At 52.2% G+C, this 26,676-nt stretch overlaps 1 protein-coding gene across 2 annotated transcripts in view; it reads left to right on the forward strand.

The window, feature by feature from the left end:
• The first annotated feature begins 10,759 nt into the window (after positions 1 to 10,759).
• The window catches only part of BICRA (BRD4 interacting chromatin remodeling complex associated protein), a 74,169-nt gene continuing 58,252 nt past the window's right edge, over positions 10,760 to 26,676 (forward strand). The window contains exon 1 of one of the 2 annotated variants that reach the window (XM_065926403.1): positions 10,760 to 11,031. The gene's annotated coding sequence lies outside the window, so the exon portion shown is untranslated. Of the gene's footprint in view, positions 11,032 to 11,728; positions 11,901 to 26,676 lie in introns of those variants that run through there. The other variant, XM_065926402.1, reaches the window with a different exon arrangement.

Consider the following 26,676-nt stretch of genomic DNA (forward strand, 5'->3'; position numbering starts at 1 on the left):
AGGGTTTCTTGATGGAATGATGGAAATGTTCTGGAACTAGATAGTGACGATGGTAGCACAACCCTGTGAATGAATATACAATAAGCCATGGAGCGGCTTCCCTGGTGGTCCAGTGGTTAAGAATCTGCCTTGCAAAGCAGGAGACATCAGTTCCATCCCTTGTCGGGGAAGATCCCACATGCCTCGGGGCAGCAAAGCCCTTGTGCCACAAATATTGAGCCTGCACTCTGGAGCCCATGTGCCTCGAATGCTGAAGCCCAGTGCCCTAAAGCCCTCGCTCCGAAAGTAAAGAAGCTATTGAAATGATAAGCCTGAGCACTGCAACTAGAGAATAACCCCTGCTTGCTGCAAGAGAAAATAATTTTGTAAAGTTCTTATAAGAAAATAAATAAACCTTGGAATGGATCACTTTAAACAAGTGAGTTTTATGATATGTGAATTGCATAGCAATTACAAGTAATAATGACAACGACAACAAACCTGTCAATGACTGTGTATGACCTTTGAGATCAAACTCGAAACCCCTGATGTAAGGTCACCCAGTCCCTCAGCCTCACGCAGCTGAGGTCTCAAGACGCCAGCAGCCTGACCAGCTTTCTTTCCCTGTCTCTGCCACCTCTGGACTTTTGCACCTGTTGCTCCCCTCCACCCTTATCTAATTCCATTTATCTTGCAAGTCTTAGCTTACAATGGGCTACTTTCAGGAAGGTGTCCTTTAATCCCCAGAGTGCAGGTCACCAGGTTCCCAAAGTAGCATTAGGGATGATTTCCAGGTGACTTATTTTGATGCATGTTGGGAAAAAAGTAACTGGACTTCGTGAATTTTGTAGCTTGGTGTGAGCCTAAGATAGCCCCAGGGAAAACCATCAAAGGAAGAAAAAAAAACTTGGTTGAAAGGACAAATTTTTAGCAATTTATTTTACTGAAGTAGAGTTGGTTTAGCAATACTAATTTCTACTGTGATTCAGTGATACATATATAGACATTCTTTTTGTAAGAGTTTTTAAAAATAATTTTATTTCTTTATTTTTGTCTGTGCTGGGTTGTGGTTGCTGCCAGGGCTTTTCTCTGGTTTTGGAGAGCAGGGGCTACTCTCCAGTTGCAGTGTGCAGGCTCCAGGGCTCAAGGGCTTTAGTAGTTGTGGTTCCCTGCCTCTAGAACACAGGTTCAACAGTCGTGGCACAAGGACCCTGCTGCCCCGAGGTATGCGGGATCCTCCCAGATCAGGGATGAAACCCGTGTCTTCTGCATTGGCAAGTGGACTCTGCACCCCCAGGGAAGCTCCTAGGCATTGTTTTTCATGTTCTTTTTCACTTTTCTTTCCATTGCTTTGTCATAGGATATTGCATACACTTCCCTGCACTACATAGGAGAACCTTGTTTATAAGAGAACAGATCTTTAAGACATAAACAACAGAGGCAGTACTCTGCAAAAACTGTGAAATAGCCCCTCAGGAATAATCAAAGTGGGGAACCCCCAGGGGGCTGGTTTCACTCCACCTGGCCTCCTATAGCAGGCATCAGACTAACACCTGGGAAATGGTTTGTTTCACATCTGTCTCCCCCGCTGCAGTGTGAGTCCTGTGAAGGCAGGGTGGGGCCTGACTCCTTCCCACTGTATCCCAGCATTACTGGTGCAGGGCGGGGCTTGGAGTAGGTGCTCAGAGAGGGTGCGTTGAATGAACTCAGGCCAGGTAATTCCGGAGTGTGGACTTTCACCCAAGGGCACTGAGGAGCCCTGGGAGGGTTTCCATCAGGGGAGTGTCAAGGTTGATCTATGTTTTAGGAATTCCAGGCTCCTGGGACTTCCCTGGTGATCCAGTGGCTAAGACTCCCAGTTCCCAATGCAGGGACTTGGGTTTGATCCCTGGTTAGGGAACTAGATCCCATGTGTCCCAGCTGAGACCTGGTGCAGCCTGATAAATAAATATTTAAAAAAAAAAAAAAAAAAAGAAAGAAAGAAATTCTAGGCTCCCTTTCTACTCTAGACCCACACTCCTCCCCATCCAACCTCTTCTATCAGACCCCTTTTTATCCTTCTCCTCCAGGAAGCCTTCCTGAACTGCAGGCTGTGTGGAATGCTTGCTCTGGGCTTCCGCCATCCCAGCCCTGTCTATCCTGGGGGTGGGTCTGTATCCTCCAGAGACCTGTGAGATCTCCACAGGGTCTACTCTAGGCTCTCAGAAACCTCCTCAGAGCAGGGACCTTGACTGGGCCTCACTCAACTACCATCTCCCCAGATCTCCCTCCAGTCTTTCTCTCCACCAGTCCCTCTCTAACTGTTTTTGGACATTGCCATGTGTGTTTTTTAATGTAATTTTTACTTTATATTGGGGTGTAGCTGATTTACACTGTTGTGTTCATTTCAAGTGTACAGCAAAGTGGTTCAGTTATACATATACATATATCCCTCCATTTTCAGATTCTTTAGGTTGGGTTTCCCAGATGGTGCAAGTGGTAAAAAGGTGCCTGCCCATCACGAGACATAAGAGATGGGGGTCCAGATCCCTGGGTCGGGGAGATGCCCTGGAGAAGGAAATGGTAACCCACTCCAGTATTCTTGCCTGGGAAATCCAAAGGACAGAGGAGCCTGGCGGGCTACAGTCCATGGGGTCGCAAAGAGTTGGACACGACTGAAGCCACTGAGCATGCATATAAGTTATTACAGAATATTTTTATGCTTTTAAAAATTATTTATCTTTGGCTGTGCTGAGTCTTCATTGCTGCAAGAGTTCTTCTCTAGTTGAGGAGAGCAGAGGTTACTCTCTGGTTGTGCAGGGGTTTCTCACTAGGGCAGCTTCTCTTGTTGCTGAGTGTGGGCTCTAGGCTCAAGAGCTCAGGAGTTGTGGCTCCCAGGCTCCAGAGCACAGGCTCTATAGTTGTGGCCCAGGGGCTTAGCTGCTCCGGGGCATGCAGGGTCTTCCTGGATCAGGGATTGAACCCATGTCTCCTGCATTGGCAGGTAGATTTCTTACCACTGAGCCACCAGGGAACCCCTCACGTGTATTATTTTTTAAATCACGTGTGCTTAACACCTCTGCTTTCTTATCATCTAAAAAATTTTTAAATTTGTATATTATGAAATTGATTGTTGTCACCATTTGAAATGTATAATTCAGTGGCAATAAGTACATTCACAATGTTCTACCATTACCACTATCTTTTTTTGGCTCTGCTGGGTCTTAAGTTGAGACATGTGGGATCTAGTTCCTGGATCAAACCCAGATCCCCTGCATTGGAAGTGTGGAGTCTTAACCACTGGACTACCAGGGAAGTCCTCCCTCACCCCAAAAGGAAACCCTGTGCCCATGTAGCCATCACCCACCATTCCCCCCTCCCCACATCCCCTACCACTGCTCATCTGTTTTCTGTCTCTATGGATTTGCCTCTTCTGGACAGTTCATTAAAATGGACTCATCCAATATGTGATCTTTCAGATCTAGCTTCTTCCAGTTAGCATTGTTTTCAAGGTTCCATTTTGTAGCAAGGACCCGTTCTATTTTACGGGGCTGAGTAATTTCCCATTGGGTATACCACATTTTGTCGATTCCTTCATCCGTTGATGGACATTTGGGTTGTTTTCACCTCTGTGAAAACAGCAGTGACTAGAGCTGCTGGGAACATTCATGTACAAATTATGGTTTGAACGCCTGTTTTCAGCTATTCTGGGTCTACACATAGGCGAGACCCTGTAGTAATTCCAGGTGCAGGGGATGGAGGAAAGAGCAAACTGTTGTCCATATTGGCGGCCCCATTTTACTCACCAGCACTGTATGAGGAGTCTCATTCCCCCACATCCTTCCTATCATTTGATATCGTCCGTTTTTTGGATTATAGCCCTTCTAATGACGTTGAAGGGGCACCTCATTGTGGTTTTGACTTGCATTTCCCCAATGATTAATAGCTTCCCAGATGACGCAGTGGTAAAGAACCCGCCTGCCAATGCAGGAGATACAGGAGATCCCTAAGTTGGGAAGATCCCCTGGAGTAGGAAATGGCAACCCACTCCAGTATTCTTGCCTAGAAAATTCCATGGACAGAGCAGGCTACAGCCGATGGGGCCACAAAGAGTCGGACACGACTGAGCACACACACAATGACGAATAACTTTGAGTATCTTTTCATGTGCTTCTTGGTCATTATCTTTTGCAAACTGACCTTAGCTCCCACCACCTCTCTAAAGCCATTTCCTCCGTATTCACCAATCCACTGGCTTCTCCCTCTCTCTCTCTCTCTTTCTGTTAAAGGGCCCCACCTTTCCCCCCACCCTTTATTTCTTTATTTTTTTGGCTGCACCACCCGTGGCATATGGGATCTTAGTTCCCCAACCAGGGAATCGAACCTGTGCCTCCTGCATTGAGAGTGTAGAGTTTTAACCACTGGACTGCCAGGGAAGTCCCTTGATTTTAACTTTTTAAAAAAATGTTTATGGTTTATTACATGATATTGAATATAACTAGGCTTCCCTTGTGGCTCAGCTGGTAAAGAATCCACCTGCAATGAAGGAGACCTGGGTTCGATTCCTGGATTGGGAAGATCTCCTGGAGAAGGGAAAGACTACCCACTCCAGTATTCTGGCCTGGAGAAGTCCAAGAATTGTATAGTCCATGGGGTCACAAAGAGTTGGACACGACTGAAAAACTTTCACTTCACTTCATTGAATATAATTTCCTGTGCTATACAGTGGGAACTTGTTGCTTAGCCACAGGCTTAATTCCCATTTTTTTTCTGTCTCTTAGTAACTTTGCATATCTTCTCACTCCTGCCATAATCTACCCATTCCTGGTCTTCCTCTTCTTTTTCTAGACAGAGATGTGTGACCTCGGGCCAGTTATGTAACTTCTGTGCCTCGGTTTCTTCATCTGTGAAGTGAGACCGCTAACCATTTTGACCTCAGGGTTGTTGTAACAATTCAGTGAGTTAGAAGTGGTGCCTGGCCCACGGTAATCATTAGGGAAGTATTCAATGGTGAGAGGAGTAGGAAGGCGGAGGGCAAAATGTTTCCTCGTGAAAGGTACTTGAAAAAAAAAGATCGAGGAAGGAAAAATTTAAATTAAAAATCTTGCCCTGATATAGAATTTTAGGGGAAAAAACATCAGAAATTATTTCATTTAAAAAAATTCACAAGAATATTACTCAACCATAAAAAAAAAATGAAATAACGCTATTTACAGTGACATGGACCTAGAGAGGATCATACTAAGTGAAGCAAGCCAAAGACAATGTCATATGATATGGCTTTTATGTGGAATCAAAAAGAAAACAAACAAAACCCAAAACAGATGAACTTACTGACAAAATAGAAAGAGACAAAGAAAACAAACTTGTGATTACCAAAGGGAAAGGGGAGGTAGGGATAAACTAGGAGTTTGGGATTAACATATACATGCTACAATACATGAAATAGATAACCAACAGGGACCTACTGTATTGTACAGGGAACTATGCTCAGTATTTTATAACAACCTTTAAAGAATCAGAATCTGAAAATGAAGAAAAATATATATCAAGTCACTTTGCTGTACTCATGAAACTTACACGAATTGTAAATCAGCTATACTTCAATAATAATAAAAAAAATCACAAAACTCCTTTACAACAGAAAGTGTAGAAAATGGTTCACCATCCTTAAGAATCTGCATTAAGCTTTTTATGGCTTTTAAAACAATGCATCAAAAGACAAAGCAGTTTTTAGGGGCAAGTGTAAAATAGTCGTTAAAAGTATGAACTTTGGAGCAGAGCTGCCAGGGTCCAAATAGCTGTGACGCCAGACGTGGGCAGTTGTATAACCTCTCTGTGACTCAGTTTCCACATTCGTAAAACAGGTTGCTTTTAGAAGCTGCGAGGATCTTTGGAGCATTCACCGAGTTTATCTGTGTACCTGGGCCGGCAACGCCAGCTCGGATAGGCGCGTTCCTTAGAACTACGCTTAAGCCCGGCAAGTTTTCACTACGGGCCTGGGTGACTTTTCCAGCTATATAAACAATGTTTCACAAATCCTTTAGCGAACTTATACAGAGGAAGTCTTTACAAGTAAGATCCATAACAGGTCAAAACTCAGCTGCAGGAAATCGTTCTCATCCTCGCCTCCAGATCTCCGGGAACGGAGAATAATAACAAACGTCAAAATGCGGACAACTCTCCCTTCTGCCGGTCAGTTCCGTCAGCCTCGCGTCGTTTACCGGAGGAGGCTGGCTTTCCTTCTTAAAGGGGCCTCTCCTAGTTTTGACTTCTCTTTTAAGAGGGCCTTCCCCACCTCCTCCACTTAGCATCTCTCAGGAAGTGGCCCCACCCTCCCAGTCGGGATGCTAAATCCTGCAGTGATTACTAATAAATAAAACCACCCTTCATTGGATCTGGTTATCTCTTGGTCATCGAGTAGGTGAAGCAGCTCTTTCCTAACGCGTTCCCACTCCCCAATACCATTGTGGGATGCAGGGAGCGCAGACTGGGGGTCCATGGCCTCTATAGCCAAGTCAAGAGTTTTCCTAGGGGCAGTTGCTTCGAGATATGAGATACGTGGGGAGAGTTCTCAGAATTTAATATTTTTGTTTACCCCGTATGTCTTTGAATATGTGCTACAAGTTGCTAACTTTACAAAGGTCCGAAGTGATCTGCCTTACACGCACCTCGCTCTCTCTCTCCACAGACATCTGCAGTTAGTAGCTTGTTTCTGCTTTCGAAGATATTCTGTGTTTAACAAGCAGAAGCTTATATTTTCTCAACCACCTTAAATTATTATACACTCTGCTTCCTTTATTGTCTTTTTCCCTTAGCTGAATTCATAGCTCATTTCGTGTCAATTCATGTATTACTTCCTCATTTTATGTTTACTTTATGTCCCACTATGGGCCACTCCGTGCGTGCTAAGTCGCTTCAGTAGTGTCCGACTCTTTGCAACCCCAAGGACTGTAGCCCATCAGGCTCCTCTGTCCATGGGATTCTCCAGCCAGAATACTTGAGTGGGTTGCCATTTCCTTCTCCAGGGAATCTTCCCCACCTAGGGATCGAACCTTAGACTCTTAGGTATCTGGCATTGGGGGGCGGGTTCTTCACCACTAGCGCCACCTGGGAAGCCCACTATGGGCCAGATCACAGCTTATTTGAGTCCCCTATCCATGGGCAGCTAGATTGTTTCCGGGTTTGTTTTTCCTTATGCATTTTTATGGAAACAAAAACAATGGTCCCTACGCCCTTGGTTAGCATTTATCAAGAAGCCAGCGGAAGGCTCAAACCTGCCGGCCCCCGCTGCCCGCACCCGCCCAGGGTACTCTCGTCTCCAGGGTCCCGATACTTCAGCTGCGCGTCCGGCGCGGGTTCTGCCTCGCTGAAGCTGTCAGGCTCCCGCAAGGGCCCTCTGGAGCCCCGCCCCGCAGCCGGCAGTCGGGCCGATTCAAATCCAGCCAATAGCAGAGTGTAAACAAACCCCGACCCCGCCCCATGGTGAATAACTCCCCCGGCCGGCGCGAAACCTATTTAACTTGGCGGAGAATGGGGGCGGGACGAAGACGTGACCCCGCCCCCAACGCGGGCCAATGGGCGGCTGGGCCCCGCCCCTCGCACTTGCCGCTCTGAGGACCCGAGGTCGGGCTGGGCTTGTATCTGCCTGATTTGCGGCCGCTCGCTGTCTTGGCGCGGCCGGCGAGCCAGCGTCTCTGGGAGCTAGGGCAGCGCTTTCCTGCTGTACGCGGCACGTTTAAAGGGCGCGGTCAGAGGGCGAAGGTCGCTCCGGAGTCAGTGCCCTCCGAGCCCTATTCTTCCTCACTTGGTGGCTAGAATTCGGATCCCTGACGTTGGATTGACCGAGACGTGAAGGGTCCGCAGGGGTGTTCGGGGCAAGGTTTTTTGTTTTGTTCCTTCTTGTTATGGAATCATTCATACGCCTCCAGAAAGTGCACAAATCCTAAGCGTGCTGTTCAGCTGAGAACGAAAAACACCCGTGGAAACATCCTCCCAAATAAAAAAGCAACTTGAGTTGACCAAGTTTTAAACTTCGCAGCTGCGGGTGCGAGGGAGGAGCTGCGATGGGCGTTGTTTTGATTTTCAGAGGCACAAACCGCTTGTTTAAAAAAAAAGAGAGAAAGGAAAACCACGCCTCTCTGTAGAGAGATGGTAATCTGGCCAGACTCTGGTCAGGCTCCCGCAGAGTAGGAGCTGGGCTGTGGGACGGGTAGGAGGAGGTGTAGGCAGTTAGAGATAAAGGGGATTAGGGTCTGGTTGAGAGTGGGGTGGAGGACTAGAAATGTGAGGGGGTGGGACAGAAAGTGCGGTGGGGGAGGGAAGCCTTCTGGGCTGGAGTGTTGGGAGAGCCTGGGGAACTTGGAACCGGTGGACTGAAAGTGGAACTAGGCATCCTGGCCACTTGGAGAGGGCAAATTAGTTCTCCAGTGTCCTGCACTTTTCCATGGCAAATGAGTGTGTGTGTGGGGGGGGGGGGGGGAGGCGGTTTCCAGCTATTCTCTTCTGCTGCACGATTATAATTAAAACAGCCCTTAAATGAGATGAGCGGCCCGGAAACCCAAGCTCACGTTGGGTACAGGGATGTAGCATATTTGCTTACTGAGAAAAGTTGGGTGCATCTTCTCCAGTCCTAATTTCTTACATCTGAATGCTGTTTTGTCTCTGCCTCATAAGAGCTTCTGCATGTCTTGTATCCATTTCATCCTCCAGGTGGTCTTCATAAAGTCTGGACTCTGGGAACAGACAGAGTTGTGTTTGAATCCCCAGCTGTGTGACCTTGATCTGGTTTCTTACCCTCTCTGGTTTCTCATTCACATACAAAAAATGAGAATTGAGGTTTAATTCTCTGGCTCAGGGGCTTGTTATTACAGTAGTGTTAACCATGTGTTTGGGAGAGATACACAGTTGTGTGTAATGCGTCAAAAAAACGAGATGGATTTGATGAGCGGATAGAGGCACAGGTGTGTGACACAGCAAGAAGAGGAACGTGCTGATGGTTGAATGTGCTCATGGTGGGGATTTTGGTGTTCGCTGTTCTATTTCTTCCACTTTTCCATGTTTGAAAATGTTCATAAGAAAATGTTGGGGGAGGTGAATTCTAGTGTTTGACTCTACAGTCCCACTGTACAGATGAGAACATGGAGGAGCTGCAGAAGTGGCTTGCCCCAGGTTCATCTGATGACTCAGAGACAAACAGAACACCCGGGTGCATTGAATAAGTCCATCCCCTGGCTGGGGATCCCTGGGCCAAGTTGCTGAACCTTTCTGAGTCTCACTGCCAACTCCATTCTGAATCTTGAACTCCCAACTTGCATCTCACCCGAAAAGTGAAAGTGTATGTCACTCCCCTGCAAAAGATAGCAGGTCTCTTTCCATTTGGGCCCGTGTTGACCCCTCCTCTGGCCTTGGACGTTTGACCTCCCAGGGCTTTGCCAGCATGGCTAGACTGGGGGCTTTTCATACCCGTGCCTATTCCTGGCCACCTGGTCCTACGAGAATGCCTGTGGAAGGGTGGGCATTATCTCATGGTTTCGTAGATCTTTCTGGAGCACTTACTAAGTGCCAGGTACTGTACTGGGGTTTGTGTGTTGGGGGGTGGGGGGTACCACAGTGAACCAAAGAAGCCTGGAATCTGCCACAGAGGGCAGGGGAAACAGGCTAAGTGACTTATTTGCTCATCATCAGACTTCGTACTGGGGCAGGAAGCAGGGTGCTCTTGGTCACAACTATATTCCTGGCAGACTAGATACTCATAAACAATACTTCCTGTATGAATGAATAGACTTGGATAGTCACCCCCGCAATGCCTCCTGTCTGTTAACTCTGAACCCCAGTCAATTCCCAAGTCCCCCAGGATTGGCATCTCTGGGACATCAGCGCCGCCCAGCTCAGATCAGGTCCCGCTTGCTGGCTGTGTGACCCTGGGCAAAACACTTCCCCTCTCTGAGCCAAGTTAGTTTTCTACACTGCAAGGGGGGAGGCCTGGTGTGCTGCACTTCATGGGGTCACAAAGAGTCAGACACAGCTTCCAGACTGAACAGCAAGGTGGGAATCACTAAAGACTTCCAGATTGCGGTCCCTGGAGGTCTCTTTTCTGGTGAAGACTAGAAAAATAGCACATACATGAATACTCAAGGTGTAGCCCCTGAGGCTCAATCTTGGCAGATGAAAGGCAAACTGCACAAAAATAATGTTCATGTATACTGCTGTTCCTGGAAGGATCACATACCTCCACGGACTGTGGATGACCACTGTATAACTTATAGATTGCCTACTGTCTTATGTTTGGGGCAATACATGTGCTCACATCTGGAAAGGATGAAATTTCCTTTTTGCTATAATAATAACAGCACTTATCTGCACTTCCTGTCAGGTGCTGCTCTTCATAACATTCTCTCCTAATGACCCTATGAAATGAGGCCTGTTATTGATTGTCCCCTTAGAAACGGAGATACGGAGAGGTGAAGTAGTTTGCCCAAGGTCACGTAGCAAAGGAAGTGGGAGGATGTGAACCAAGGGCTCACTGGTTGGAGTCAGGGCCCTGCACCTCCGTGGTCTCTTCAATAATATGCATAGTGCCACCAAGATCCTAGGACCAATTCTAAAGCTTAAAACACAAAGCTTAAAACAATCACTCGTTTATTCAACACACATTATTACTGAGTCGCTTCGGTATGCACGTGGCTTTCCCAGGGCACCGGGGAAGCGGACGGTAACAGACCAGAGTGTAGGTGACGGTAACAGACCAGAGTGTAGGTGCCGTTGGCCTGTGCGCCCGGGGAGGGTAGCTCCGAGCTGTCTGGATGCTCAGTGGGGCCCGGGCACGGCGCCGGGCACACTGCAGGCGCTCTGCAAGCGTTCCCTGAAGGAACGCTCGAATCGAAGTGTCACGCCCGCAAGGCGTACACGGCCCGGCGAGGCGGAAACAGACCCAACACCACCGAGGCGTCCCGGGGCTTCTGGGAATCCCATCTGCGCGGCCCGAGAGGCCTTGAGGAGGCGGTGAGACAGGTCGGACCCGCGTCCCCGGCGCCCTCCCCGGGGCCGTAGCAGCTCAAAAGGCCGACTGAGGTGAGTGAGCAAGCCGCGTTCGGGGTCCCGGCGAGGAGCCCCAGAACACCCTCCGACCCCGCGCCTTCCACCCTTTTAACTCCGACTACCAGCTCCTTCGCGACTCCACCTACGGGGCCTCCCATCTCCTCCATCCTCGACTCCCGCTACCTTTTCGAACCATCGGCGTTGCCCCTGCTCACGTCCTCCCGCCCGGCGACCGTCCCCCGAGTCGGGGCGCGCCCAGGGCGCACGGCGCCCCCTCCCCAGCCGGCCCAGCCGAGCCCGAGGTCCGGGAGCGCCAATCCCGCTATTAGCCTTTCTCTCTAACCCGGAGCATCGCTCGATGCTGTCGGTCGACTCCACCAGAGCCTGGGAAAGCGCGCCCCCGAACCCCCGGGACTCCGGCTGGGGAGGGGGCGGTGCCGGCTCGGAGGTCACCCTCCCGGGGCGTCCGCAGCCTCCCATTCGCTCGTGGGCCCGCCGCTCCGCGCCCAGAGCTCGAGCTGGTTCGCCGAGTCGCAGGGCGGGGCCTCCCCCAAGCCCGTCCCTCGGTGAGGGCGGAGGGAGGAGGAGGAAAGGGGGGGCGGAACACAAAACCTGCAAGGTTTTTTTTTTCCTTTTGCATTTAATTAAAAAAAAAATTTTTTTTTTTTTTTTTTTTTTTTTTGCAAACCCGAGGGGTCCCGCCCGGAGCGGGCGCGGGTCCGGGGCGCCCGGGCCGCGGCGCGGGGCGGCGGCAGGGGCCTGGCGGAGGCCGCCGGGCGGCCGCCATGCGATCAGGCAGTGCGCTGACCGGCCCGGCCGGTCGGCCCCTTCTGGGTCCTCCCTTTGCAGCCCGTGCGGGGCCGTCTCGGAGACCCCGCGCCGACGGCTGCTCAAACATCAGGGTGAGTTTCTCACAATGTAGCAATTTCTCTTTAAATCTCTTAACTCTCTCTACCTGCGAGTCGGGGCTGTGACAGGGCGCAAAAGCGAGGGGGGAGTGGGGGTTGGCGGCGAGGGTGTGTGTGGGGGGAGCCGGAGCCGGGGCCGAACCCACCCCCCCAACACTCACACACTCAGCCCCCCAACCGGGGCGCAGCGCCCGCTGCCTCTTTTTCTGCTCCGCGCCCACCACCCCCGACAGCTTCCCCCCACCCCCCGCGTCTCTCCCACCATCACCGCCGCCCTGATCCTGCGGGGACCCCCCCACCCAACCACTCCGGGCTCCCCTGCCCAAACCCGGCGCCCGGTGCCTCCCCGGCCCTCCCGCCGGCTGCCGGAGATACAATGGAGCGGCGGAAAAACGAGACCTAACGTTCCACGGGGGGAGGGGCGGGGAGACCCCCTCCCCCGACCCGCGGGCCCCCTCCCCTCGCTCCGCTCCCCGCCTTTCGGAGAAGAGAGCCATGGGGGAGCGGATGGTGGTTTCCCGACCGGAGCCGGCGAGCCTTCATCTCCCCCCTCTTCGCCCCGTGCCCTGCGCCCCCTCCTCAAATCACTCCCGGGGGTGCCGGGGAGAAACGGGGTTCTGGCAAGCTGGTGCGGGGGATGGATGCGGAAGGAGGCCACTGGGTCTCCCCCTCCCCACCGCCCCTAAACAATGAAAGGAGTTGACTTGGTCCCCCACCCCCCAGCCGTGAAAGGAGTTGACCCCCTCCCCCGCTAGCTGGCGGGTCCCGGAGGGGGCCGTTACGGGGAGGGCGGTGGGGGGGAGGAGGGAAGCGAGCCTTACCCCTGTCACCTCCCGAGATTTGGGGCGGCCCCCCATCTCCACCCCCTCGGCCGGGGAATGGGAGGCACCAGGCCCAGCCCGGGCACCGCGCTCGGGTGGTGACCTTTAGACAAAGGCAATCTTTTCCCCGGGGTGAGCCGGCCTAGCCGGGCCCGAGGCCGCCGCGGGCACCCGGAGGGAGGGATGGAGGAGGCGGGAGGAGGGCCGGAGCCATCTGGTTTTCCCATCCCTGGTTGCCCCTCGGCGGCTTCTCCGGCTCCTGTCACGGGGAGACAAGGGACCGGGGAGCTGCCCAGGCCTTGGTCCGCGGCCAGCGGCGAGCGGGGCGAAGAGCCGCGGGCGGGCTGGGGAGGCAGCGGCGATGGGAGCCTCGGCGGCTCCTTCCTCTCCGCACCCCTTTGTTTTGCTTTGTGGTTCTGAGCAGCTGAACTTCCCGGGAGGTGGGGTCAGAGGCCGCTGTGTCAGCGCTCCCCGGGAGGCCGGGGTGACAGGTCCCAGCGCCCGGTGTGCCCGGGCCGGGGATGCGGCTGCCGGCGCCCGGACTTCTGCCGGCCAGGCGGCGCCTTTTGTCACAGTCCGCCGATAGTGTAATCATCTGGGGGGATGTGTCTGCTTTCCCCTCACACCTCCTTTCGCCGGCTGCTCCTCAAGGAAACAGTTTTTCGGAACACCGCAGACTTCGCGGCCTGAGGTTTCTGATAAGCGCTCTGTGCTTTCAGCCTCTCCCCCGACTTGGGATTTGGGGGGAGGGGGGGCTCCGTCATCTCTGACCTGCTGGGGTGATGGGAGAACCGGGGAGGTGGGCAGATCAGGGGCCACCCCCCCCCCGTGCCAGTGTCCAGCGGGCCTTAAGGGGTATTGCTTACCTACACCCCCCCCTCTCTCCCCTCGGAGCTCCCCCACTCCTAGAAGCCAGAAATAACATCTCCCTACCTAGAGAGACTAGGGATTAGCTGCTGTTAGGTGAGCTACACACTGGCCACAACCCAAGGAGGAAGTTGGGGGATCAGTTATGTGATTCCCATTTTGCAGACAGGCTAATGGAGGCTCACAGCAGTTGAGTGACTTGCGCAGGGTCACACGGCCCCAATCTGTAACCGTCTCAAGTTTTCCCAGCTCAGCTCAAAACTGTTAAGTCTGCCTGTACCTGTCTTTGGCATTTTCGTCGCTTTGACTTCAGTTGGGTCTCAAATGTAGATGAGACTGGGAAGGAGTCGCCAAAGTTTTTTTCCCCCACCGAGTACCGGTAAGGGAAAGGGGTCAGCTGGGCTGAGGTCAGGGTGCTTTCACCTGTGGCCCAAGCAGAGCGTTTACTTGCAGGAGCTGAGGGTTGAAGATGTGGGGGTCGGGAGAAGGGGGGCCCCAGGCCTTGCTGTGTGGGCCTTGAGGGGGGTGGGCACTTGGCGCTTGGCTCCTCTGTCATCCTCTTCCTGCACCTGAGCTGGCTCTTGGCCCAGCTTGTTGCTCCTCAGCCTTGCTGGTAGGGATGCTGAACTCCTCGGGACCTTCATTGTCACTCTGCCCTGTGACCCTGCGTGGTGCCATGACACAAGCTGGCAGAGAAGTCCCTGCTGATTCTCCCCTGGCCCCGGTGGCAGGCTCCTTGTCCCACCCTGTGACCTCAGGCACTAGATTCAACCCACTTGTCCTCAGTTTCCTCATCGGCAGATGGGGGGGGGACCCATTAGAGCCTCTTTAACTGAACTCACAGTGGCTGCAAGTTTTATCCACGCGTGTTATTTTTGTTTCCCCCTCACTCTGCGGAAAGATGGCTGGCCTCTAGGGGTGGGGAGGAATGTTGAGGGACTGGGTATTTGAGGGTGACCGGCAAAAGGCATCCACCCAGGAGGAATTCCCTGTGGTGGATGAGCGCCGCCACACTGTAAATACTTTCACTTTGGTGACCTCCTTCCTCCAGCTTTCTGGGACCCTTCCCCTTCAGCACTTACTGGTGCCAAATAAACACTTGGGTGGGTGGGTGGGTGTGTGGCATGAGAGAGAAGGGCTGTGGAGGGCCCAACCTATCCCGGGAAGGAGGCTGTAGGGGTGATCTCGCCATTTTACAGATGAGGAAACTGCGGTTTGTGGCTGAGAGGGGATTCCAACCCAGACTGCAGGGATGGAGGGGCTGGGGGTGCCGTTGGAGAAGGGTGAACACTTTCAGGAACCCCTTGCAGATACCTTCCTGAGGTGACAGGCATAATAAGTCATAATAATTCCTGTGGGGTGGGGGCAGGAGGGGCGGGGCTGTGGGCCTCTGGAGTGAGTGCTTCCTGATTTTGGGGGGGTTGGGAGGGAAGTGGGGGAAGCATGAGTAAGGCCCAAGAGTGACAGGCCTATGCCCCGCCCCCTTATTTGCCAACTTCCTTCCCAGAGGCCTCCGGGGCCTTCCCCAACTTTCCCTGGGGATGTGGGGGGGGGGGTCTTCCCTCTCTCCCCTCTGAAAGGGCCCAGGGGTCAGCGCCAAGCCCTGAGAGCCTGGCTGGAGGGGTCCTGGGGTGTGTGTGAGGGTCCTGGGGGGGGGTCACCTTTTCACCCCAGGCCCAGCCACCACCAGAGTTTCCCCTCCCCAGCTCTCCCCCCCGTGGCTGTCTTGACTCCTGGTCTCAAGAATGCAGAGGGCTGCTGGTGGGGGGAAGTTAATTGGAAACAGGAAAACATGGCATTCCTTTCTAGACGGCCTGGGCTTGGAAAGCAGTGAAGGGTTGCCTTTCTGCCTCTCCCGCCCTGCAGGGGAGAGGGGTGGGGGGCACGGTTATCTTGCCTTGATCTCTTTGGGGTCTTTCCCTCACCAGGCTCCCTGACTTTTACTGGAAACAGCAAGTTGCCTGTTTTACACCCATGGTATGAAACACTCTTCTCTGCCAATCACAATCACTTGGGTGGCGCCACCCCCCCACTCCCCCCATTCACTGGTTCATGTCCATGTTTGTCCCCCGCGCCCTGAGGGCGGAGGGCCTGAGTTGGCTCTCCAGTGTAGGATGTGTCACTCTTGAGACACGTGGGAAATGTTTGGTTAACTGGTCCCCGAGGATTCCCTCCTCCTTCCTTCCCTAGACTTCTCCCCTGTCTGGGGTACCACCATTAGAGTTCTGTCCCCATCCACTGAAGCCTTTGTGTCTCAGCGGCACGCAGGATCCCCCAGTGGGAAAGAGAGAGGGTTTTCTAAGACATCTCTGGCTTGGCAACAATGGGTGTTGTGTCCTGAGTTTATGGATATTCACTGATGCTGGGGATCTGTTGGCAGGAGAAGCTGGAGAGAAGGCCTTTGTGTCTCTAATTGTTCCTAATCAAACTTCCTGAGGGTCTTCTGTGTGCCTGGGCCCCGGGTTATGATATGGGGACCCAGTTCAGGAGGAGGGCAGAGAGAAGAGTTGTCTTCAAGGCTGCTGGAGGACTTGATCCATTCTGTCTGGGTGGTTTGCGAAGGCTCCAGGGAAGAAACACCTTTTTTCTCTCTCTCTGTTTTTTTTTTTTTTCTCCTGGATACCCAGGACAAATTCAAGATGCCAAACATAGCAAGTCTCCCCTTTCCTCCTCTGGGACATCCCCAGTCTCCCAGCTCATCTCCCCTGAGGCGACTCCTCAATCCTGATGTTCTGTACACAAACATTTGTGTACATGTGTATGTCTTAAAAAGTATGTATTTTACACATGCTAGCACCCTCTGCCCATTGTCCTGAACGTTGCTTGTTTTGCTTCATCTCCCTGGGAGACGTACACAGTACCCAGAGGGTTTCTTCTGGGTTTTTCTCGACTGCGTGATATTCCTTGGTGTGGGCAAGTCCTCCATGACTCAGCATGGATATGGAGGTGTTTCCTGATGTTTCTACCTGCTGAGCAGGAGTACAGGCATCCACCTGGCGTATCAGGAAATGGGTATGCCGGCAGGATATATTGGAGGCAGGATTGATGGGTCAAGAGCCTGCGATTTGTCATTGGGTCACACGGAGGAGGCCCCTGTACAGCTGAATCTTGGAGGAAGTCATTCCCCCTTCTGTTCAAGTCATCCCGCCAGTCCGCCCCATTGTCTTTGCTTCTCATGACCTCCTTGCCTCCTCCTTCCTCCCCGTAACCTGCACCCACCCCAGGTGGGCATGCATGGTGTGGAGGTCAAGGATGTGGGTGCTGTTGTTTCAAATCCAGGTTCTGCCACTTGCTGGTTGAATGGTTGCAGGCTGGGGGCTTGCTGACTCTGGGCCTCAGTTTTCCCTTCTGTGAAATGGGCTGGTCTCAGTACCTGTCTTCGGAAACTTTGTTATGAGGATTAAATAATATCTACCAAGTCAGCTCTCATTCTGTGGCAGTCCTGTCACCTGGGGGCAGGAACCCCTTAATCCTGGGCTGTGAACCCCCTTACTGACAGGCAGGGGAGGTGACTTTTGCACTTATCTGCAGTGAGACCTTGGGCAAGTGATCCTTCCTTGGGTCTTGGTTTCCTTGTCTGTGAAATGGGCTCATGACATCTCCCCAGCAGGTGGACTATGAGGGCAGAAGGAGGCAATGCCCTCCCCAGCCGGGCGTGCAGTTGGCATTCAGGAATCAGCATCTGATGTTGCTGTTATTTTTGCTATGATTACTCTTCTCCCATGGGCCCCATGCTGACTTCCCTGCTCTGAAAGCTTTCCATTGTCTTCTAAAAACGCACATAGGGAACATTGTTGGCATTCTATACTGCTTGGCTGCGGAGGGCACAGGGCAGGCTGCTCTGGCATGAGGCAAGGCTGCGTGGCCCTGGGGACAGACGGGGCTGCCCTGCTCTGGGCCTCGGTTTCCTTACCTGGAAGAGTGGCTGTGATGGGAGACCCACCTTTGTGTTCAGTGCCTCACACAGTGCCTGGCATATCGCAAGTGCTCAGAAAATGTTCGTGGTTGTGGCGGTGATGATGATGGTAATTGTGGTGATCATGGTGGTGATGGTGGTGGTGATGTTGATAGTGGTGGAGGGAAGTACCAAAGTCTCCCATGGAATTAGATACCAAGTCCCTGCCTCCTTCCCCTGAAAACCTGGGCAGTCAATGTTGGCCATTTTAATTGAAAAGAAGAATCCAAGGGAATCAAATACCCCTCTGGGCCTCAGTTTCCTCATCTCTGACAAAACTCATGGGGTCACTCTGAGGCTGAACTGAGTGAAGATGTAGGAGAGCTTTTAAGACAGACCCTGGCTTGCAGGAGTGCACAGGGAAGGTTTGCTTTGCTTGTTGTTATTTTAACTTTTTATCATGGAAATTTTAAAGCACCCACCAAGAGTTGAGAGAATAGAATAATCAATCCCCATGTATCCATCTCCACCTTTGCCAGTTTTCTCCTGATCCTCCCTCCCCGTTTCTGCCCTTTCCTTTCCCTTTTCTGCTAAAGTATGCTCAAGCAAATTCCAAACACTGTATCGGTTCAACTGTAACATTAATGTTATTAATGGTATTATTATTTTTGGCATCCGGAATCTACTTCATCACCTCTGGGATCTGTCCTAACCTGTGAAGGAAGAGACAGTAAGCCCATTTCACAGGTAGGGGCAATCAAGGCTGCAGGCAGTAAGCTGTGGTCAGGTTGTCCCATTCTGTCTTGGCCACCCCAGGCTTTGCACTCTGGTAGCTGTTTCAAATCACACAGGCTCGGGGATTTATGCCTGGATGTGCGTTATATGAGTTGGGGGTTCTGATATATTCTGTGCAGAGATCACAGAGAAGGTGGGCTGTTGACAGGGGAATGGATAGACGACAGTGAGGGGTTCGAGTCCTCTTTCTGCCCCTCCTGACTTTGTGACTTGGAGGCAAGTTACTATCTTCCTGAACCAGAAGTACAGGAATAATAACTGATGCTTCTTTTGAGAGCTGTTGCATTTGTTAAATAAGGTCCCGCGTGGAAAAGTGTTTTGCAAGTGCCTGGCTCCTCTTAAGCGCTTGGCAGGTCACCATTGTCACTGTCGTGATTACTTCCAGGTGTGCCCCAAGGGGACTGTAACCAAAGGCTCCTTGTAGGGTTCAGAGATCAGAGAAAGGGTCCACATCTCTGGAGTCCCCAGGCAGGCCCAGTTGCCTTTCTCCCCTCCTCTTGCTCACTCCATCTCTCTGTAATTCTCATTTAAAGTGTTTCTTGTCCTTGCGGTGGCGAAAGGGTTGCTGACTTCTAGATGACCCCCCACCCCACCCGCTCTGTCCCGTAGGTCCCAGCCTGGCAGCCTTGGGAGCGGAGTGAAGGAGTAATGTCTGGCTGTGGCTGTGGGACCCTTGTTAATGACCCCTGGGGCCCTGGAGGGAGCCCTGGTGGCCTCCGCAACCTGTTCCCCCAGGACACCTGCAGATCGAGGGTCGCTGGGTTCCCTTTGTCCAGAGGAGGCATGCTGTCCTGCCTCTCGTTCACCGTGTGGTGCTGGGCAGGCTGATGCCCACAGTACCGACCTCCCGGGCACTTGTGACAGTTGACTGGACTGTATAACCACCCTTCTGCCCTTCAAAGAGGCACCTCACCCATCCTCAGACACCCAGCCCCCCCAGGCGAGGTGGGGGAATCGCTGGAAGAATTCTCAGCTCTTTACCTGGTCGGGCCGGGCTTCCCTCCTCCTGGCAAGCTTTTGCCACACTGGCTTCATTTCTCTCCCCCGAACCTGCCCAGTGACCTCCTGGTTCTGTGGATGTGCGTGTTCTTTCACAGAAAGGCGTATATTTCCCTCCATCCTTTATACTGGATGTAACTGACATACACAACGAAACGCACAGAGATGACCGATGCTTCTCCCCGAGTCTTGCCAAACGGTAGCCGCCTGTGTAATCCACACCCCGCCCAGACTCAGAGCGTTTGCATCGCAGCCAGAAAGTTCCCTTGTGCCCCTTCCTCGTCAACACTGCCTCCCAGAGCATCAGAGCCACTGGCCTGCTGCTCCCTCATGTCAGGTCTTGCAGATCTGCCTGCCTCTTCTCAAATCCCACAGACTCTTGCAGACCCGCCTGGTCCTTTGGGTTGAGCATCTCAGCATCACTGTCTTGAAATTCGGCCATGTAGTTGTGGTCTCAGGATGGCTTGACTTGTTTTCACCAAGCAGGAGTCCTTGGGAAGGTTTTACCTCCTTTCTCTCCAGAGTGAGAGATCTTCCCGTTCCCCACCCCCGTGAAATCTCATCATTCAAGGGCCCCGCGCCTGGGTGCCTTCCCCAGCCTCAGCCCCCAGTCTGGGGATGCTACCTCTGCTCACTACATCACCCCTTGTAGCTCTGTTGGGATGTAGATGTCCTGTGAGCGTCCCTTCAGGCCTGGCTTTCTCACTTGACTCTAAACTATGGAAGGAAAGAAACAGCGTGCCCATGTTCCTAGCTACTGGCATGCAGTAGGAATTTCGGAGATGTTTGTTGACTGACCAGCTGACTGACTGAAGGATGGGCATGTCACAGGGGTGAAGAAAGCCGAGCAAAGAGCCTGTGTGTGGAGTCACCATTCTGTTTTGTAAAAAGTGTGACCCATTTGCTTCCAAAGCACCAGCGGTGTTTGTTAACAGTGCCAATCCTGGGCTCCCACTTGGAACGTAACTCCCAAGAGAGTCCAGGTGGGTGGGGCTCAGGCCAACTCAGCCACCTTCATCACTGCCCTGGACCCATCCCCTTAGCACTTTTATCGTGCTCTACTCCTGAGTGTCCCTTCCTTGACTCAGGATGCCCAGCCCTCAGAGCTGCAGGCAGCCACCGGTCTCCCGGCTGCTCGTGACCCTTGCCCCATAGGTGCTGTTACCTACCCTGGCTGCCTTCCCGGTGCCCAGTAGGCGCTCCCTAACTATCTACGGGGGGGGGGGAGTGAATCAGGGCCCATGGGGCAGGTCAGGACGAGAGCCTGGCCCTTGCTCGATGGAAAGACTGAGATGGGGGCGGTGGTGGGGGGAGCTCAAGTGTTGTCCCCCCGAGTTTAGTCACAGACGGAAACCAGCCATTCTGTGTTCTGTCAAGTCTTCTTAGCTGTCGCTTGTAAGTTGCATCTCCTTTTATAGACGGATGCAGACTCAGGTCTCGAAGTTGGTAACAGTTTTGGGAGAATGTCTCCTCTGTTCTAGCCTTTGGGTTTCTGCAACCCTTCTGGCCGCCCTGGTGGCTCAGAAGGTCTCCTGCCTGCAATGCAGGAGACCCCAGTTCCATCTCTGGGTCAGCAGGATCCCCCCTGGAGAAGGGAATGTCTACTCATTCCAGTGTTCTTGCCTGGAGAATTCCACGGACAGAGGACTTTGGTGGGCTGCAGCCCATGGGATCGCGACGAGTCAGACATGTCTGAGTGACTCACACTTTCGCTTTTCTGAATGCCTACGGTTTGCCCCCTACGTCTCAAAACTACTTCATGAAGCGTTGTTTCTCTTTGTCAGATTTCTGTCTCCTTAGTCGGACGAGCAGAATTCCCTGACATCTGCCCAACTCTTTTCCCTCCCTGCCCCCCTTCCACAGTCCTGCTTTTATTTTTTGAGATCATTAAGGAGCAGGGCACTGGGTCTCCATTTGTCACAGGGACACCGAGCCCATTTCTGGGCCAAACTCTGTAGCAGGAGTTGTTGTTGTTGTTTATGAAGTCGTGTCCGACTCTTTGCGACCCCATGGACTGTAGCCTGGCAGGCTCCTCTGTCCATGGGATTTCCCAGGCGAGAATAATGGAGCGGGTTACCATTTTCTTCAAGGGATCTTCCCGACCCAGGGATCAAACCTGAGTCTCCTGCGTTAGCAGGTGAGTTCTTTACCACTGAGCCACTGGGAAGGCCCTGTAGAAGAAGCGGGAGATTTATTTAAGAGAGTTCTTAACATAAGCCTGCTTTAAGTAAGCAGGCAGTAAAAAAATACACACACACACACACACACACACATACATTTCCATATGTTCCGTGTCATTGTACTTTGTATAATAGTTTAATAGTAAATGTAAATTTAGCACTATGATGAGCATGTAATAAATGTATGTATTATATACATATACCTGCAAGTATAGATTTATAAGCCTGTATAAAATCCCCTTTTATTCCCATCCCCTTCCCTGGCCCTCGGCCCTGGCAGACTGTTCAGTGCCCTGGCAAACGGTTCGCTCTGTGTGCTGGATTTTTGCTTTCTCCAGAGGCTCCTGCTGTATTTCTTCTTCTGTGTCTTTTTCGCCCAGCACCCCCACTTTCAGGCCCCGCCCCGTGTTGCCACTAGTCCTCGCCTCCTGCTTCTTCCGGCTGTGGGACTCCATTGGGTGTGGTTATCAGAGGTGAAATGTCTCTTCCAAGGTCAACACTGCTAGCTGCTAGTGGAGCAAGGATTTGAATCCAGGTGCATCCTGCTAGTTAATTCAGACCTGCACAGCAGGCCTCTCCTGTCCCCGGTCTCAGAGCTCTACCCTCAGGGACTGGGAGGGGAGTAAGCCCCAAACACACCCATCCTCCCAGCTAGGTGAGATCTGTATCTTGGGAGTGTCACCTGGGCTGGCCAGGAGGAGGCAGGACTGCTGGAGTATGTTGATACATCTGGGCAGGCTTCCTGAAGGAGGGGGGCTTCAGGAATGGAGGGTTGGGAGGGGGCTTTGGGCTGTAGGCCATTTCTAGCAGAGGACCCTGGGATGCTTTGCATAAAACTTCCAGGGAAAGAGGGCCCAGGACACTGGGACTGAGATCTGGGGTGCCCTGATTTTGTTGATGGGACATAAGAGAAAAAGGGTTTCTGGGATGGTCTAAGGTCACTGCCTTGGGTGACTAAGTGGATGCAGGTACTCTTTCGTGGGACGCTGTAGCGGTGTCTGGTTTGGGGAGCACAAACCCCAGAGAAGAGAACTCCAGCACCCTCTTGGCTGGTGGAAAGGTGCAGACAGGAGAAATGAATGAACTGGAGGCGTCGCGAGTGAGAAACGACGACCTGGAGCCCCAGGGATGGGGACAGTTCCTCAGGGAGAGGACAGGAGAGGTGGGAACTTCTTTGGCCAGAACTGAGAGAGAGGGAGGAGCCTGGGTTTGATGGGCAGATAGGGGCCCGAGGCAGACTGGAATATTGTGAGGAGTTGAGAAAGAAGGATGGCTTCAGGGATAAAGGGATGGATGAATGGAAGATGGCTGGATGGATAGGTGGATAAATAGATAAATGGATGGATGGAAGGAAGGCAAGCAGATGGAGCTCTTGGCAGCCTGAGATTGAAAATATATATCTATCTATATCTATATGTATATCTATATATCTGCTATCCTCTATGGCTCCCTAGTGTTCTCAGGTGAAAGTCTAACCTTCCCCTCCTTTCCCCTCCCCTCCTGAAGCCCAGTAGTCTGGCCTGGGCTTATCTCCTTGACCTCATCTCTTGCCCTCCCACCTTGCTTTCTTCAGGCACCCAACTGGTTCCTGCCCCCTCCCACCTTTGCTCTTGCTTCTCCTTGCCCTCATCTTCACCCACTCCTTCCTGTCTCTGGGCTCCTTGTCCTGTCCTGCAGGCCTCAGTTTCAATACCCTCTCCTCCAGGAAGCCTTCCTTGATGACCCTGTCCAACTTCATTCACGTCCCTTGGTTTATTTCCTTGTCAGAATTCGTCCCTTGGACCTGACTGGGAATAAGTCCAGACTCAGTATTCATCGCATGAAAGAGGGGACAGGCTTAGAGACAGAGGTTCCTTGGATTGGAGCAGGCTTAGAGAAAAAGAAAGGAGAGAAGGAAGATTCTAGAAGAGGCAGGAGGGGGTGGTGCTGCTTGGGCTCAAGAGTGAGGTTTCCTTACAGGTCAGGAGATGAGGAGGAGAGAGGAGTAAAGGCAGAAGAAGGGTGTTTGTGTAGTTGGGAAGGAGTTCAGGAGGCCAGTGTGGACCTGCTTGGAGATGGGAGGAGAAGGTTGAGGGGAAGCTGGTGGTATTGCCAGCTGCTAGGAGGGAGGGAGCTTTGGCAGTCCTGCTGCGGCTGGGAGAAGGCAGCTGCCTCTTATCTTTAGAGGTCTTAAGAACACGTGCTGATGCTAAGCCACTTCAGTTGTGTCTGACTGCGATCCCATGGACTGTAGCTCACCAGGCTTCTCTGTCCGTGGGATTCTGCAGGCAAGAATATTGGAGTGGGTTGCCATCTCTTCCAGGGGACCTTCCCAACCCAGGGATCGAAGCTGTGTCTATTATGTCTCCTACATTGGCAGGTGGTTTTTTACCAATAGCACCACCTGGGAAGTCCCGAAGTGAAACTGTTTCTGCCCGATTAAGAGCAGGTGGTGGTCCTTAGTTTGGGGGAAGGAGGATTCTTTGGGGAACCTGTTTGGAGGCCACCGACCTTCCCCCCAGAAAAATGCATGCTTGACTCTACATCCCAACCTTTGGTGGAGGATTTCAGTGGGGGTGAGGGAGGGGTGGGTCCAGTTACCATAGCAACACTAATACTAGCTCACTCGATGCTGGGCACTGATCTAGGGCCTTCACAAGTCCTGACTCAGTTACGCATGTGGAGACTTAGGAGTGGGTGCAATGGGAAACCCCATTGTACAGAAAGGTTGAGGGCCAGAGAAGATGGGGCAACTGGATGAGATGGTTGGGTGGCATCACAGACTCAATGGACATGAGTTTGAGCAAGCTTCGGGAGATAGTGATGGACGGGGAAACCTGGCATGCTGTAGCCCATGGAGTCGCAGAGAGCAACTGAACAAGTTACACGTTGTACAGATGAGGAGACTGAGGCTCAGGGAGATTAAGTGACACTCGCCCGGAGTCATACAGCTGCTGAAGAGTAGAGGGGATTCCCGCCCACCCCTCCCCCCAACTCTGCCTCCCAGACTGCTCAGTCTGGCCCCAGAGCCCAGGCTTTTAGCCATAAAGCCTCACTGCTTGCTTGTTACAGGGGCCAAGACCAAAGCCCACAATCCAGAAGCTGCCCTTCCCCCTTCCCACTATTGCCCTGGGATCTGGCTCGGGTGGGTCTCAGCTCAGCCAGTAGAGGCCTGGGCTAAGCAGGAGGCTTCCCTCCCTCCTCTTTCCCTCTCTCCCCTCCTTGGTGTCTTCATTAACATAACCTTGCGCTTCCTCCAGGCAACGGATGTGTTTGTGAGTTTGTGATGGAGCCGGGTGGGTGACTGAGTGTGAGTCAGCAAGGCCTGCCCAAAGGGGTCAGGATTCTGGAAGGCAGATCTGGCTGGGCACAGGGGCTCCTCCACCCCTCTCAGCCTGTTTCCCCATCAGCAAGAGGGGCCTGGAGCCTGCCTCACAGAGGTTTCATAAATGACATCACATGTCAGCAGAAGTGCTGTAAATTTATGGCAATAACCAGCTTCAGTGGTGTTTCAACATTCAGAATATTTCAGAGCCAAGAGCAGGCTAGATGAGGTAGAACAGCTCCCAACCGGGCAGGGCAGCTCTCCTTCCTCAACGAGGCTAAAGATTTTTGCAGCAAATACTATTTCTGCTGCTACTATTGGGTGGGTCAAAAAAGTTCTTTCGGGTTTTTCCAGAACAGCTTACTAAAAAACCTGAAGCAACTTCACCCAGTATATCTGTGACTGTTTATACTAAGTGGGATATGGAAGGATAGTCATGGCAGGTCAACTTTTGCCTCCCCCCAACCCCCGTCCCCCAATGAGAGTAAAAGGGGGAAAAAAGGGAGTTGGTTTTTAGAGAGTTTTGGGGGTCAGAATTGCAGGAATGGGGTTGTAGACAGAAACGATCTACCCATTGGGATGTCTGTGGAGTTTCATTGAGATAAGGTACCATCCAGGGCCTGACACTCAGTAAGCCCTTTGTAAGTGTTGGTTGCTGTTATCAGCCTTTAGTCTGTACCTGCTGGTGTGGACAGGTTGGGCTGTGTTGCAGATCAACAGTTTCTCCATCTTGAGCACAAATCCCCTGGGGAACCTGTTCAAGTGCAGGGTCTGTGGCAGCCCTCAGACTCTGCATTTCCGGCCGGCTCCCAGGGGACACCGAGGCGGCCCTTGGTCTGGGGCCACACATTTGAGTAGCAAGGGGTAGAGTGGTTTCCGGCTGATTTCTATGTTGCTTCAAGGGTTCTGTACTGGATCCTGAGGCTAAAGTGAAAGTGTGAATTAGTCGCTCAGTTGTGTCCAGCTCTTTGTGACCCCACAGACTGTAGCCCACCAGGCTCCTCTGTCCATGGGATTCTCCAGGCGGGAATACCGTAGTGGGTAGCCATTCCCTTCTCCAGGGGAACCCAGGTCTCCTGCACTGCAGGCAGATTCTTTACCATCTGAGCCACCAGGGAAACCAATGTCAGATATCTTTAACTCTTGTTGTTGTTCAGTCTTTGCGACCCCATGGACACCAGGCTTCTCTGTTCCTCACCATCTCCTGGAGTTTGCTCAAACTCATGTCCATTGAGTTGATGATGCCATCTAACCATCTCATCCTCCATTGTCCCCTTCTCCTTCTGCCTTCAGTCTTTCCCAGCCTCAGGATCTTTTCCAGTGAGTCGACTCTTCGCATCAGGTGGCCAAAGTATTGGAGCTTCAGCTTCAGCATCAGTCCTTCCAATGAACGGTCAGGGTTGATTTCCTTTAGGATTGACTGGTTTGAGTTCCTTTAGGATTTAACTCTTCGAAATTAAAAGTGAAAATGTTAGTCACCCAGTCATGTCCGACTCTCTGCGACCCTGTGGAGCCCTGCCAGGCTCCTCCGCCCATGGGATTTTTGCAGACAAGAATGCTGGAGTGGGTTGCCATTTTCTTCTCCAGAGGATCTTCCAGACCCAGGGATTAAACCTGGGTCTCCTTCATTGCACATGGATTCTTTACCATCTGAGCCACCACTCTTTAGGGCTTATCAATTTGAAGGCAGATCTGTATGAATTATTATACAGGGGAAAAAAAGTCATATATAGCCCTGTGAAAGTCTTTTCACTGTCCCCTTATCCTGCCCCCTCCAGAGCGCCTTCTGTGAGGAGTTTGGGTGCATTCATTCTGCCCCTCTATTCGATGACTACATTTTTCTCCCCTCTTAATCGCATGTTTCATATGAATCATTTTACACCTGGCTTTTTTTCTTTTTACACTTTAA

The sequence above is a fragment of the Muntiacus reevesi genome, chromosome 2, assembly GCF_963930625.1.
Source record: "Muntiacus reevesi chromosome 2, mMunRee1.1, whole genome shotgun sequence".
NCBI lineage: Eukaryota > Metazoa > Chordata > Mammalia > Artiodactyla > Cervidae > Muntiacus > Muntiacus reevesi.